The 11478-nt window shown below is 36.4% G+C and overlaps 1 long non-coding RNA gene across 1 annotated transcript in view; it reads right to left on the bottom strand.

The window, feature by feature from the left end:
* LOC123334969 overlaps positions 1-9889 on the bottom strand; it is a 51409-nt gene extending 41520 nt beyond the window's left edge. Inside the window, exons 1-2 of the long non-coding RNA XR_006553140.2 lie at positions 9748-9889; positions 9559-9653 (exon numbers count right to left, since the gene is read on the bottom strand). This is a non-coding gene — a long non-coding RNA (uncharacterized LOC123334969). The remainder of the gene's footprint in view (positions 1-9558; positions 9654-9747) is intronic.
* Positions 9890-11478: the final 1589 nt, after the last annotated feature.

Genomic DNA, 11478 nt, shown 5'->3' on the forward strand with positions numbered 1-11478 from the left:
TCTTGCCTGCAGAATCCTGTGAACAGAGGAGCCCGGTGGGCTATAGTCCATAGTGTTGCAAAAGAGTAGGACATGACTTAGCAACTAAAGCAAACCAGCTTCCCTAAATGTTAATATTTTACTACATCTTCTATATCATTTCCTCCCTGTGTGTGTTTGTGCGTATGTTATGATCCATTTCAGAGTAAGTGTTCAACATAATATTTAAATATTTCAGTGCATTTTTCCTATAAAAATGAACATTTCATGCATAAGAACAGTAGAACTATCAATTGTACATACCAAGGATTTGTTTAGAGAACAGGGTAGTCATGCTGAAGAATATCTCATCTAGTGTTTCTCTGGTATTTCCTCATTATTTGACTTTTTTTTCACGAGGATATCAGAAAAGCAATATTATGTTTCCTCAGTAAATAATATCAGGAGACACATAATTTTTATTTTTCCTATTATGGTAGTGTTAATTTTGAACACTTGCTTAAGGTCATGTGGGCAGGTTTTTCGAACTGTGGTTTGTTATTGTTTCCCTTTGTATTAAAGGGGAGATATTTTAAGATTAGATAATAGATATACTTTTTCTTATCATATGTGTACTTTAGCATTCATTTTAGCATCTATTGATACAGTATCTAATAGATACAGTCTATTGATGCGTTAATTTAGCATCATTTAGGGGCTAGGCAGTGGCACCCCACTCCAGTACTCTTGCCTGGAAAATCCCATGGACAGAGCAGCCTGGTGGGCTGCAGTCCATGTGATCGTGAAGAGTCGGACACGACTGAGCGACTTCACTTTTCACTTTTATGCATTGGAGAAGGAAATGGCAACCCACTCCAAGTGTTCTTGCCTGGAGAATCCCAGGGATGGGGGAACCTGATTGGCTGCTGTCTATGGGGTCGCACAGAGTTGGACATGACTGAAGTGACTTAGCAGCAGCAGCAGCAGCACCTACTGATGATACAGTCCCATGGCTTTTGAAATTTTTGAGTCTAGCTGGTGGATCAGGCACTGTCCAAGGCCCTCCGTGAACACTGGGTACTGTTACCTCTCATCCTTCTGGAAGATTTTTTTCTCCAGACCCTAGTGGTTTCTTCATAGGCATGCTCTGATCAGCACTTATTAATAAATACATAAGTGGGCCTCTCTGCAGACTTCTCAGGCTCATTCTCTGTATAGCTCTGCTCTCTCTAACAGTCTGGGCCAAGAACTCTGGCCCTCTTACTTTCCTTGGATTCCCAGTTCAACTCAGGGCATCTGCTAGATTCCAGCTGGGTTCCCTTGCCTGCACTGCATCTGGAAACTTCATGAAAATGAAATTGAAAATTATCCAGTCGTGTCTGACTCTTTTGTGACCCCACATCCAGCTCTTTGTGACCCTCCCTTTATTCCTTCTAACTGAATTATTATTTTAATGAATGCCAATTTTATTCTTCACAATAATAAAAACAATAGAAACACTATACAGTCCGTGGAATTCTACAGACCAGAATACTGGAGGGGGTAGCCTTTCCCTTCTCCAGGGGATCTTCCCAACCCAGGGATCGAACCAGGGTCTCCTGCATTGCAGGTGGAGTCCATACGCTGAGTCTAAATTGTACTGTTACCCCATTTCCTCATCTTTCAGGGATCATTTTGTTGCCTGGTATACAGTATCTTGCTTACTTTAGCATCATGTACTTTTTCCACTCTTTGGTAGTTTTGGAAGGGAGACTGTATCCACTCTCTGGACTCCGTCAGTTTATATGCCATCTGGCATCATTGGTCTCCAGGAAGCGAATGCTTGGAACTGACTTCCTGCAGTCTCCTGTCTCTCTCCAGATTTCAGGTTCCTTGGTTACCCCTTGACTTCAGATTTCTGATGGTTTCAAGTGGAAACCATGAATCTGAAGTTTTTCCAGTGGGAAAGATGCCCTTTTCAGCTTCTCACATTTCCTGAGACCAGAAGCCTCATTTTTTTTTTTTTTTTAAATGGAAACATTGAAGCGACTTTTAAATGAAAGAGAAAGCATAATAGAGACTTGAAGATGAATCCCTCTGTTTGCTTGGAGATGAGAATGTCTAATATTGGCTAATGCCATCCTCTTGCTCTCTCTTAGAAACTTCCTGTGCAGCTAACAGAAAAGTAAGTTATGCCAATAAATCAGCCAAAGTGCTTAGTTAATGTCCATTGCATATAACTCCAAGTTGCACAGCCTTTCTCTAGTGTGTTATATTAGCCTTAGATAAAGATAGTAGCCTTTTTGATTTAATGACCTGCTGTAGTATATCAGACTCTATAATATGCCAGTTTATTCCTTCTAATTGAATAATTATTTTAAATAATGCCAATTTTATTCTTGGCAATAATAAAAATAATAGAAACACTGTTAAGTACTGTTTAAAACATGTAATAGTAGTACAAGTACTTTATTTTTTTTTTTTTTTTTTTTTTCATTTCATACATGATATTTTACATGTTTCAATGCCATTCTCCCAAATCTTCCCACCCTCTCCCTCTCCCACAGAGTCCATAAGACTTCTATACATCAGTGTCTCTTTTGCTGTCTCGTACACAGGGTTATTGTTACCATCTTTCTAAATTCCATATATATGCGTTAGTATACTGTATTGGTGTTTTTCTTTCTGGCTTACTTCACTCTGTATAATAGGCTCCAGTTTCATCCACCTCATTAGAACTGATTCAAATGTATTCTTTTTAATGGCTGAATAATACTCCATTGTGTATATGTACCACAGCTTTCTTATCCATTCATCTGCTGATGGACATCTAGGTTGCTTCCATGTCCTGGCTATTATAAACAGTGCTGCGATGAACATTGGGGTACTCGTGTCTCTTTCCCTTCTGGTTTTCTCAGTGTGTATGCCCAGCAGTGGGATTGCTGGATCATAAGGCATGTCTATTTCCAGTTTTTTAAGGAATCTCCACACTGTTCTCCATAGTGGCTGTACTAGTTTGCATTCCCACCAACAGTGTAAGAGGGTTCCCTTTTCTCCACACCCTCTCCAGCATTTATTACTTAGTACAAGTACTTTATAGCCAATAAGAAGAGCAAGGGTAAATCTGCTCATGGATAGGAAAACAGTAGTGCTGATTATGCAGCTGTCTCTTACTCATAATTAAATTCCCAGGAAGAATAAAAGAAAATACACAAAATGAATTTATATCATTTTGGGGAATTTATTAGAAGACCATATGAAAATGTCAGGAAGAAATTCATTTAACTTTAGTGTTAATGTGCTTGAATTAAATGCTTTTATTTTTTTTTATTTATTTTTTTTATTTTTTGTTTTTTTTTATTTTTTTATTTATTTATTTTTTTTAAATTTTATTTTATTTTTAAACTTTACATAACTGTATTAGTTTTGCCAAATATTCCATAAAGTTAGATGCATGTTTAAATCTATTTTAACAGTCATTAAGAAAAAGGTAAAACTTATGTCATATCTACATGAAAATTCTACTTGACACCTTTAGTATGCTTTTATATATACACATTCAAAATAAAAAGTGAAAAGCATTCAGTTGTGAAAAATTATTGAAGAGTTATTAATAGTTTTATTCCTATATAATAAATTTCTGGATCATGAAAGAATATATGATACATAGCTATATGTATTATATGTGTCTGCTTTATTTTTAAGTAAATATACACCTATAGGCCTCCCTGGTGGCTCAGGCAGTAAAGAATCCACCTGAAATGTGGGAGACCAGGGCTCAATCCCTGGATCAGGAAAATCCTCTGGAGAAGGGAATGGCAACCACTCCAGTATTCTTGCCCGGGAAATCCCATGGACAGAGGATTTATTTTAACTAAATATACACTTATTATGTAGGCTGATTAGTAGTAAATGTGGTTCTTATATTTTGATCTCTTTGTATGATCCTGTAGCTATATTTTGCTACAGATATATTTTGAAGTTTTAATTGTAATTAACAGTTTTGAAATTCTAATTCATCCTGTTCATTTTTTTTAAAGAAAGTGTTGCAATTTGATAATTTCTCAAAGACATTTAAGTAGGCCACCATGCTTTTTCCTTTACTAAATCATGGGTTTCTGTACTGCAGTTACAGAACTGAATCAATATTACTGAGCTAGACAGTAATTAAACAAAGTAAGATGAAGCTACAACAAAGGCCTCCAGATCTTTCAAATAGTATTTCTGATACCTGTTAAAGTAATTTATTGAGCAATATGATTAGGCATTAAATGGCAAATACCACATTGCACCAGGTTCCATCTTAATATTTTTATATGTGATGGAATTTTCTTTCATAATATGTTCTTAGCATAGCCCTTTATTTTTAGTTTTGTCTCTGCTTTTTAAAACAGATTCACACTTATTTCAAAAGTCAACTAATCAAAGTGCAAAAAAAGAGGGCTTCAGAGTAACATGGACCACAAGACAATGAGAGGTAATTTCTTGCCTGATAATTCCTCTGTAAGAAAAGAAAATATGAATGATTTGGTTAATTTTGAAGAATCTGAAAAATGCTAAAGTGTTTATCAAATTGTTATTTGATATAAAATATACAAGATATTTCATGAAGTGGGCTATGACTTTCCCATTTCCTTGTATCTCTCCATAGACACGGACATTTTCACTGACTAGTGATTCAAATGAATTTGTCTGTAATATCTTGACCACTGAATGACAAGTGGTTATTCCACTAGATGACAAGTTAAATTAGTGGAAATATTTGATTTGTGCTATTGTATGATTCTGATGTGGAATCCTGACTCCGCTGTAGTTTGGGAGGTTTACCTAGAACAAATGAGTTTACTTATAGAAAAGTTAGCTTCATGAGATCTAAAATTCAGATTATGAAGTCTATTTCCAAATATTTTATAACTTGAATTATGGTCCAGCATGATACTTTGAATGGCATGGTTCTTGATAAAAGTTAATTATTTCTACCTCTTCTCAAATTTTACTCCATATATAGAGTGTGAAAATCCAGGTGTATTCTTCTAGTAAAAGGGGAAAAAAGCCAGGTTGATTCTTCCTATCTTTAAGTTCTGGTTGATTCCATCTATTCAAGATTCCCCACTGCAGTACTTCTATTTATCCTATACACTTTCCCTGGTATGCGTTTACCTTCAATTAAATCTCTGTCTCTGCTTCTGAGCTCATATTTCCTCCATGAATCACTTTTAGTGCCTTCAAATGTCTTTCAGCAAATTTGAGTTCATTGCAGCATGGCTTTAGACATGTAATTAATTTTGCTTTGTCTAGTAATAATTATTTTTAAATATTTGTATGTTGACATTGAGGACTACATAGCAATAATAACATTCGTTTGAAGTATAGTTTAGTGACTGCCTTATTTTAATACTGAGTAGTGAATATCCCCATAAGATACTAAGCAGATGAGGCCTTTATTGCTCATCATAAAACCATTTCTTTATCTCTTGCATCATAGGATGCTCTCATTCCTTAAGAGCAATAGTTTGAGTTATAGCCATATTTTGTTATCAAATGCAAACTAAATTTTTCTGAAGGGATTCAAGGGAATATGTAGTCAATATTCCCAGTGTTTCAAACAAAATGGGACAGTAAAAATGTCATTTTTTTTTTCAGTTTCTGCCTTTAAAAAAATAATTTATTTATTTTAATTGGAGGCTAATTACTTTACAATACTGTAGTGGTTTTTGCCATACATTGACATGAATCAGCCATGGGTGTACGTGTCCCCCATCCTGAAACCCCCTCCCACCTCCCTCCCCATCCCAATCCTCTGGGCTGTTCCAGTGCACTGGCTTTGAGTGCCCTGCTTCATGCATCGAACTTGGACTGGTGATCTATTTCACATACGGCAATATACATGTTTCAACGCTATTCTCTCCAATCATCTTGGAAAACTACAAAACATGTGGGCTTATGTTGCAGTGCTTGGTGAAAGGTATGGCGTGGCATGACACTGTCATTGGGGATCAACCACAGTGTATTTTCTGCCCATCTTCAATAATTTGCAAGGGAATGGCCAAGTTACCTCATACTGAGTTTAGAATTACATATGACACTTTGATCACTAGAAATGGATTTGATTATTGTTTTTCCACTTTGTAAAAATCTGTAGCAATGTCTTTTATTATAAAAAGATCACCTAGTTCTATTTTAATCTATCCTCGAGCTATAGAAATATAATGTCTATTGTTGAAAGTTTTCATTTTTTCTTTTGTGTTACTTTTTGCAACTTCTCCAGACATTTTTTTTTTCCTATCCCAGTGGGGCTTCCAAAGATAACTATGCACATCAAGTTTTCCAATGTCTCTGTAGTACAACACTTTATCTCATTTTTTCTCTCATTTATTTTTTTCTTTGATTTTTCAGTAAATAATATCTTAGTCTAGGCTACACAGAAGCAGACCTTGAGATAGAATTTGAGTAAAATATTTTATTTGATAAGCCATTCCAGGAAACATCAATAAGGTAGTGGTGAAGAAAGATCAGAGAAAGAAGGCAATGCAGGGTACAGTTAGAGTTTAACCAGCTGGGAAGCTCTGGGATGTTGAAAATGCATCTCTATCAATTAAGGTAAAACAAACTACTGTAGTCAGCCACTCATTCTCATCATTCATTATCTGAGCACTACTTCTAAGGGCACTATCTCTCTGACACTTTAAACTTGTTCTGATTGAAAGCAAGTGCACTCTTACAGAAAGAAAAGAAATCCAAAGATTCCCTCCCTAAGACTGTTGAGACGTTCTACAGGGGCTGCCTTAATTGTAAAGATGTTGAGTGTGTAGAGGATATGAACAGGGCAACAGAGTTTGCCACAGTGTCTATTTGATACTTGGTGTATACAAAACCTTCAAATTGCTTAAGTTCTAAATGTCAAATAAGACATGAGTATTAAAGGGTTACCTGACAATATTAAATACTATAGAGCTTCTTAAAGAATACATGGATCAGTATAATATAAAAGAGAAGGAAAAGGAAAGGAAAAGAAAGGAAATGGCAACCCACTCCAGTATTCTTGCCTGGAAAATCCCATGGACCAAGAAGCCTGGTAGGCTACAGGCCATGGGGTCGCAAAAAGTCAGACACGACTGAGTGACTTCACTTCACTTTCACTTTTGGTATAAAAAGGGATTCCCTGGTGGCTGACCATAAAGTGTCTGCCTGCAATGCAGGAGACCTGGGTTTGATTCCTGGGTTGGGAAGATCCCCTGAAGAAAGAAATGGCAACCCACTCCAGTACTCTTGCCTAGAAAATGCATGGATGGAGGAGCCTGGTGGTCTACAGTCCATGGGGTTGCAAAGAATTGGACACAACTGAGCAACTTCACAGATGAATCATTTAAGTTCAAAAATATGCTGATCATAGGTGGAAAATGAAAGTAATAAGAAAATGCAGTTTATTTTTTGATTGGCCAGTGTGGTAGAAAACAGATGGAAATCTAAAGTTTGTCACAATGATTGTTACCTGGGGTTAAATATGTCAAGGAATATCAAGGAGTTATTTCTAATCAAGAATACACATTATATAGCTTTTCTTTTAGTAGAATGTAATTCTTTCATAAAATGAGTTAATTGACCTAATTAATGATCAGGTATTTTCATGGCCTACATTATTTAGAGATTTTAATAGCCATGTACTTCTGAATGAGCCTTCCCAGGTGGTGCAGTGGTAAAGAATCTTCCTGCCCAGTGCAGGAGACATCAGAGATGTGGGTTTGATCCCTGGGTCAGAAGATCCCATGGAGGAGGATACAGTAACCCACTGTAGTATTCTTGCCTGGGAAAGTCCCATGGACAGAGGAGCCTGGCGGGCTACAGTCCATGGAGTCACAAAGGGTCACACACAGCTGAGGGACAGCATGCACGCACGTACTTACAAACAAGCTATGTTAACTCATACAACCCCCTTCCTCTTGAGATACAGAGTACTAAGAACATCTTGAATAGTGTATTGTGATGAATTCATGCGATTGTTTTTTTTTTTTGGAAGGGGGAAGAGTGTTATTCCCATATTCTTGTGTTTAAGAGCTAACAGAAAAACTGTGTTTAAATGCTTAAAGAAATTAAAATTCCATAGCAGAAATGGCCAGAATTATGCTCAAAATACTTGAAATATTCTTCCCTTCTGCTGTTTTTCTTTATATATATATATATATATATATATATATATATATATATATATAATGTCTTGAAAGTCTTAGTTTTTCTTTAGATGTATCTATTTGAAAATTTATAAAAATGCAAAAGCCACATACCCTTGTAATTAAAAAATATTTAGAAAATTTTTTCATAGTGTAAGCTGGTTAATTAAAATAGCAATGCAGAAATATTATAACTGCAGTCCAAAAGTCCTCCTGACTTTGTGCAAGTAAAGGTTGATTTAAATGACCTGAGTATTGACTACACATAAACACATCAAAGCCTTCTTAAAATTTAGCTCTATGCTTCTGGATATACATTTCAGAGTCTGTGGCCCTTGGAGATCATGGGAATACTTTGAAAGAAATCAGAATCCAGCCTGGCTGGGAGGCTTTCAGAAGATTCTCTTCGCATTTAGAGAATTTAGAAAAGTCTGCAGGCATTTATAAAATTCCTTTGATATTATGATGTCTAATAAGACATTATGGGAGCTAAGACTATATATCCCCAATCCTAGCTCCTTGGTGGACATAATGAATAAGTTTTGCAGGAGGAAAAAAAGGCAAGATTTCACTCTGATTGCAATTTTAAGTACTATTTAAAATCTTCTACTTAATACCATAAGATCTCATATCACTGAAAATAATAGGGACGGGGAATCAATGTTTTGAGAAAATCAGCCTGCCCCTGTATCATTCACCTTACCTTGATAATACTTACTTGGGTCTACATTTTTGACTGACTCTCTGTCAAATATCAAGCATCAGTAAATCACACAGTTGCCCAATATTACAATTATGGTTGCATAAAAAGGGAGAGGCAAGTTAAATACATAAAGGTAAAATGGGAACAGATGCACAAGTAGCTGTCCTTAGTGGATTTTTGAAAATCAGTTGTCATCTATAGCTTAAACTGCATTAATTTGCTCATCAGCAGTTTTGGCTGAAAAGCAACAATTTTATGCATTTATTAGTTTTTTTTTTTATTGCTGTTGACAAATTATCAAAAATTTAGTGACTTAAAACAATAAAAAAAATCATTATCTTACCTCTTTGGAGGTCAGAAATCTGAAATGGGTCTCACTGGCTAAAAGCAAGATGTCAGAAGGATTGGGTTCCTTCTATAGAAGGTGTAGAAAATAATCAATTTCCTTGCATTTTTCAGCTTTTAGAGACCACCTGCTTTCCTTGACTCAAGACCTCTTCCTCCTCCTGCAATGCCAGCAGCACAGCATCTTTGTCTTTGACTCTAGCTCTTTAGCCTCATTCTTCCACTTACAAGGACCCTCATGGTTACATTGGGCCCAACAAGATAATCTAGGATAACTCTCCCCATCTCGGAGTCAGCTGATAAATAACCTTAGTTGTATCTGTAGCCTTCATCTATTAAATAAGATTATTTGGGATCTCAGCTCTCAGTACTTTTCCTCTAATGATTTCTGTAGATTTCTATTACCTTTACCACTGGGAACAGCAAAGGGGTAGTGTTGATTTTCTGTATAACCATTGCTACATTTCCTGGAGGGAGCATTTCTCTGAAACAGTAGAGCCCTAAGTGAAGAAAAAAGAAATCAGAATGCTATACAGAGGACATTAAGTTTAATAATGAGAAGCAGAATTCCTTTTTATATCCCTTAGGCGTTACCTGGACCTACATTCTGGCTGTAGATGAAAGAGCACTGTATACTGATCAGTGGTTCAAAGCATGTAGAACAGTAGGTAGGAGACCTCAGCTTTGTAGTGTTGTCTCCTAGCTGGCACAGCTATGGAATTTTCAATAGGTCATTCCATTGTTCCATCAGACCAGCTGCTTTGCATGATGCTAATAACATAAATCCAATGAGTGAGTCTTTTGTCTTACTTATTTGACATAAGACATGTTTCAGTTCAGTTCACTCACTCAGTCGTGTCCGACACTTTGTGACCCCATGGACTGCAGCACCCCAGGCTTCCCTGTCCATCGCCAGCTAATTTTCTTCATATGAGTTGCATGTTACTGAGGCCCAGTGATTACTCAGGTATATACATGAATATGTGCATTAATCAATTTATATTGTCTCCTTTTTACTGTTACTTAATATGAGGTTTCTGAGGAATGCTCAATTTCATAATTTTCCTGTGGTCCTTTTTTTTTTTCATATGTCAGATATCAGGCTCAGAGACATTGTCATGTATCTCAAATCAGAGTTAGTAAAGGGAAGAATACACTCTAGTCCTCATTTTCTAGCTGCAAGTCTAGTTCTCTTTGTGTGATACCAGGAGAATGGATTAAATTATAACATTAACAATAACTACTACTTATTAACATATTATGGGTTAATGTGCTTCCCTGGTGGCTCTGTCGGTAAAAAGTCTGTCTGCAATGCAAATGCGGAAGACCTGGGTTTGATCTCTGGGTTGGGAAGATCCCCTGGAGAAGGGAATGACAACCCACTCCAGTATTCTTGATTGGGGAAATCCATGAACAGAAGAGTTGGTGGGCTACAGTCCATGGGATCACAAAGAGTCGGACACAACTGAGTGACTAACACTTCACTTCATTGGTTAATGTAATAACATTTTGTATTTTCGTATCCAAGATTGTCCCCACACTTTTAAATTAATTTGATACATTCCTTATCAAAGTATAAATGCAAATCTTCACTTCACATGGTATACCTCAATGAGTATATTTGACATCACAAAAAGTGTGATGCAAATTTATAAAGAAAAGGAATACTATAGATGTATTCAATTTAATAATATGGTCTCATGCACATATGTAACTTTTTGACACTAATAAGTTATAAATTTTAAGGAAATAAAGCTATTTTATGAATACTATTTAAAAAGCTACAATGGAGTTGTATTAATAAATATCTGAGAAAGGATTCAAACTGTCAGAAATATATAGTATGAATTCACATGGAAGGAAAATTATTTTTTATTTTTTAGATATAAGTAAATAATGCTGGTAGTTCATCATTATAGAAAGGATAAATTTTCTTAAAGATACAAGGCAAAATTTTATACTATCATAGGGTTCAGTCACTCAGTCGTGTCCGACTCTTTGCGACCCCATGAATCACAGCACACCAGGTCTCACTGTCCATCACCAACTTCCAGAGTTCACTCAAACTCATGTCCTTCGAGTCGGTGATGCCATCCAGTCATCTCATCCTCTATTGTCCCCTTCTCCTCCTGCCCGCAATCCCTCCCAGCATCAGGGTCTTTTCCAATGAGTCAACTCTTCGCATGAGGTGGCCAAAGTATTGGAGTTTCAGCTTTAGCATCAGTCCTTCTAATGAACACCCAGGACTGATCCCCTTTAGGATGGACTGGTTGGATCTCCTTGCAGTCCAAGGGACTCTCAGGAGTCATAGGGTTAAGAATCAAT

This window comes from Bubalus bubalis, chromosome 9 (genome assembly GCF_019923935.1).
Source record: "Bubalus bubalis isolate 160015118507 breed Murrah chromosome 9, NDDB_SH_1, whole genome shotgun sequence".
In the NCBI taxonomy this organism is placed as follows: domain Eukaryota; kingdom Metazoa; phylum Chordata; class Mammalia; order Artiodactyla; family Bovidae; genus Bubalus; species Bubalus bubalis.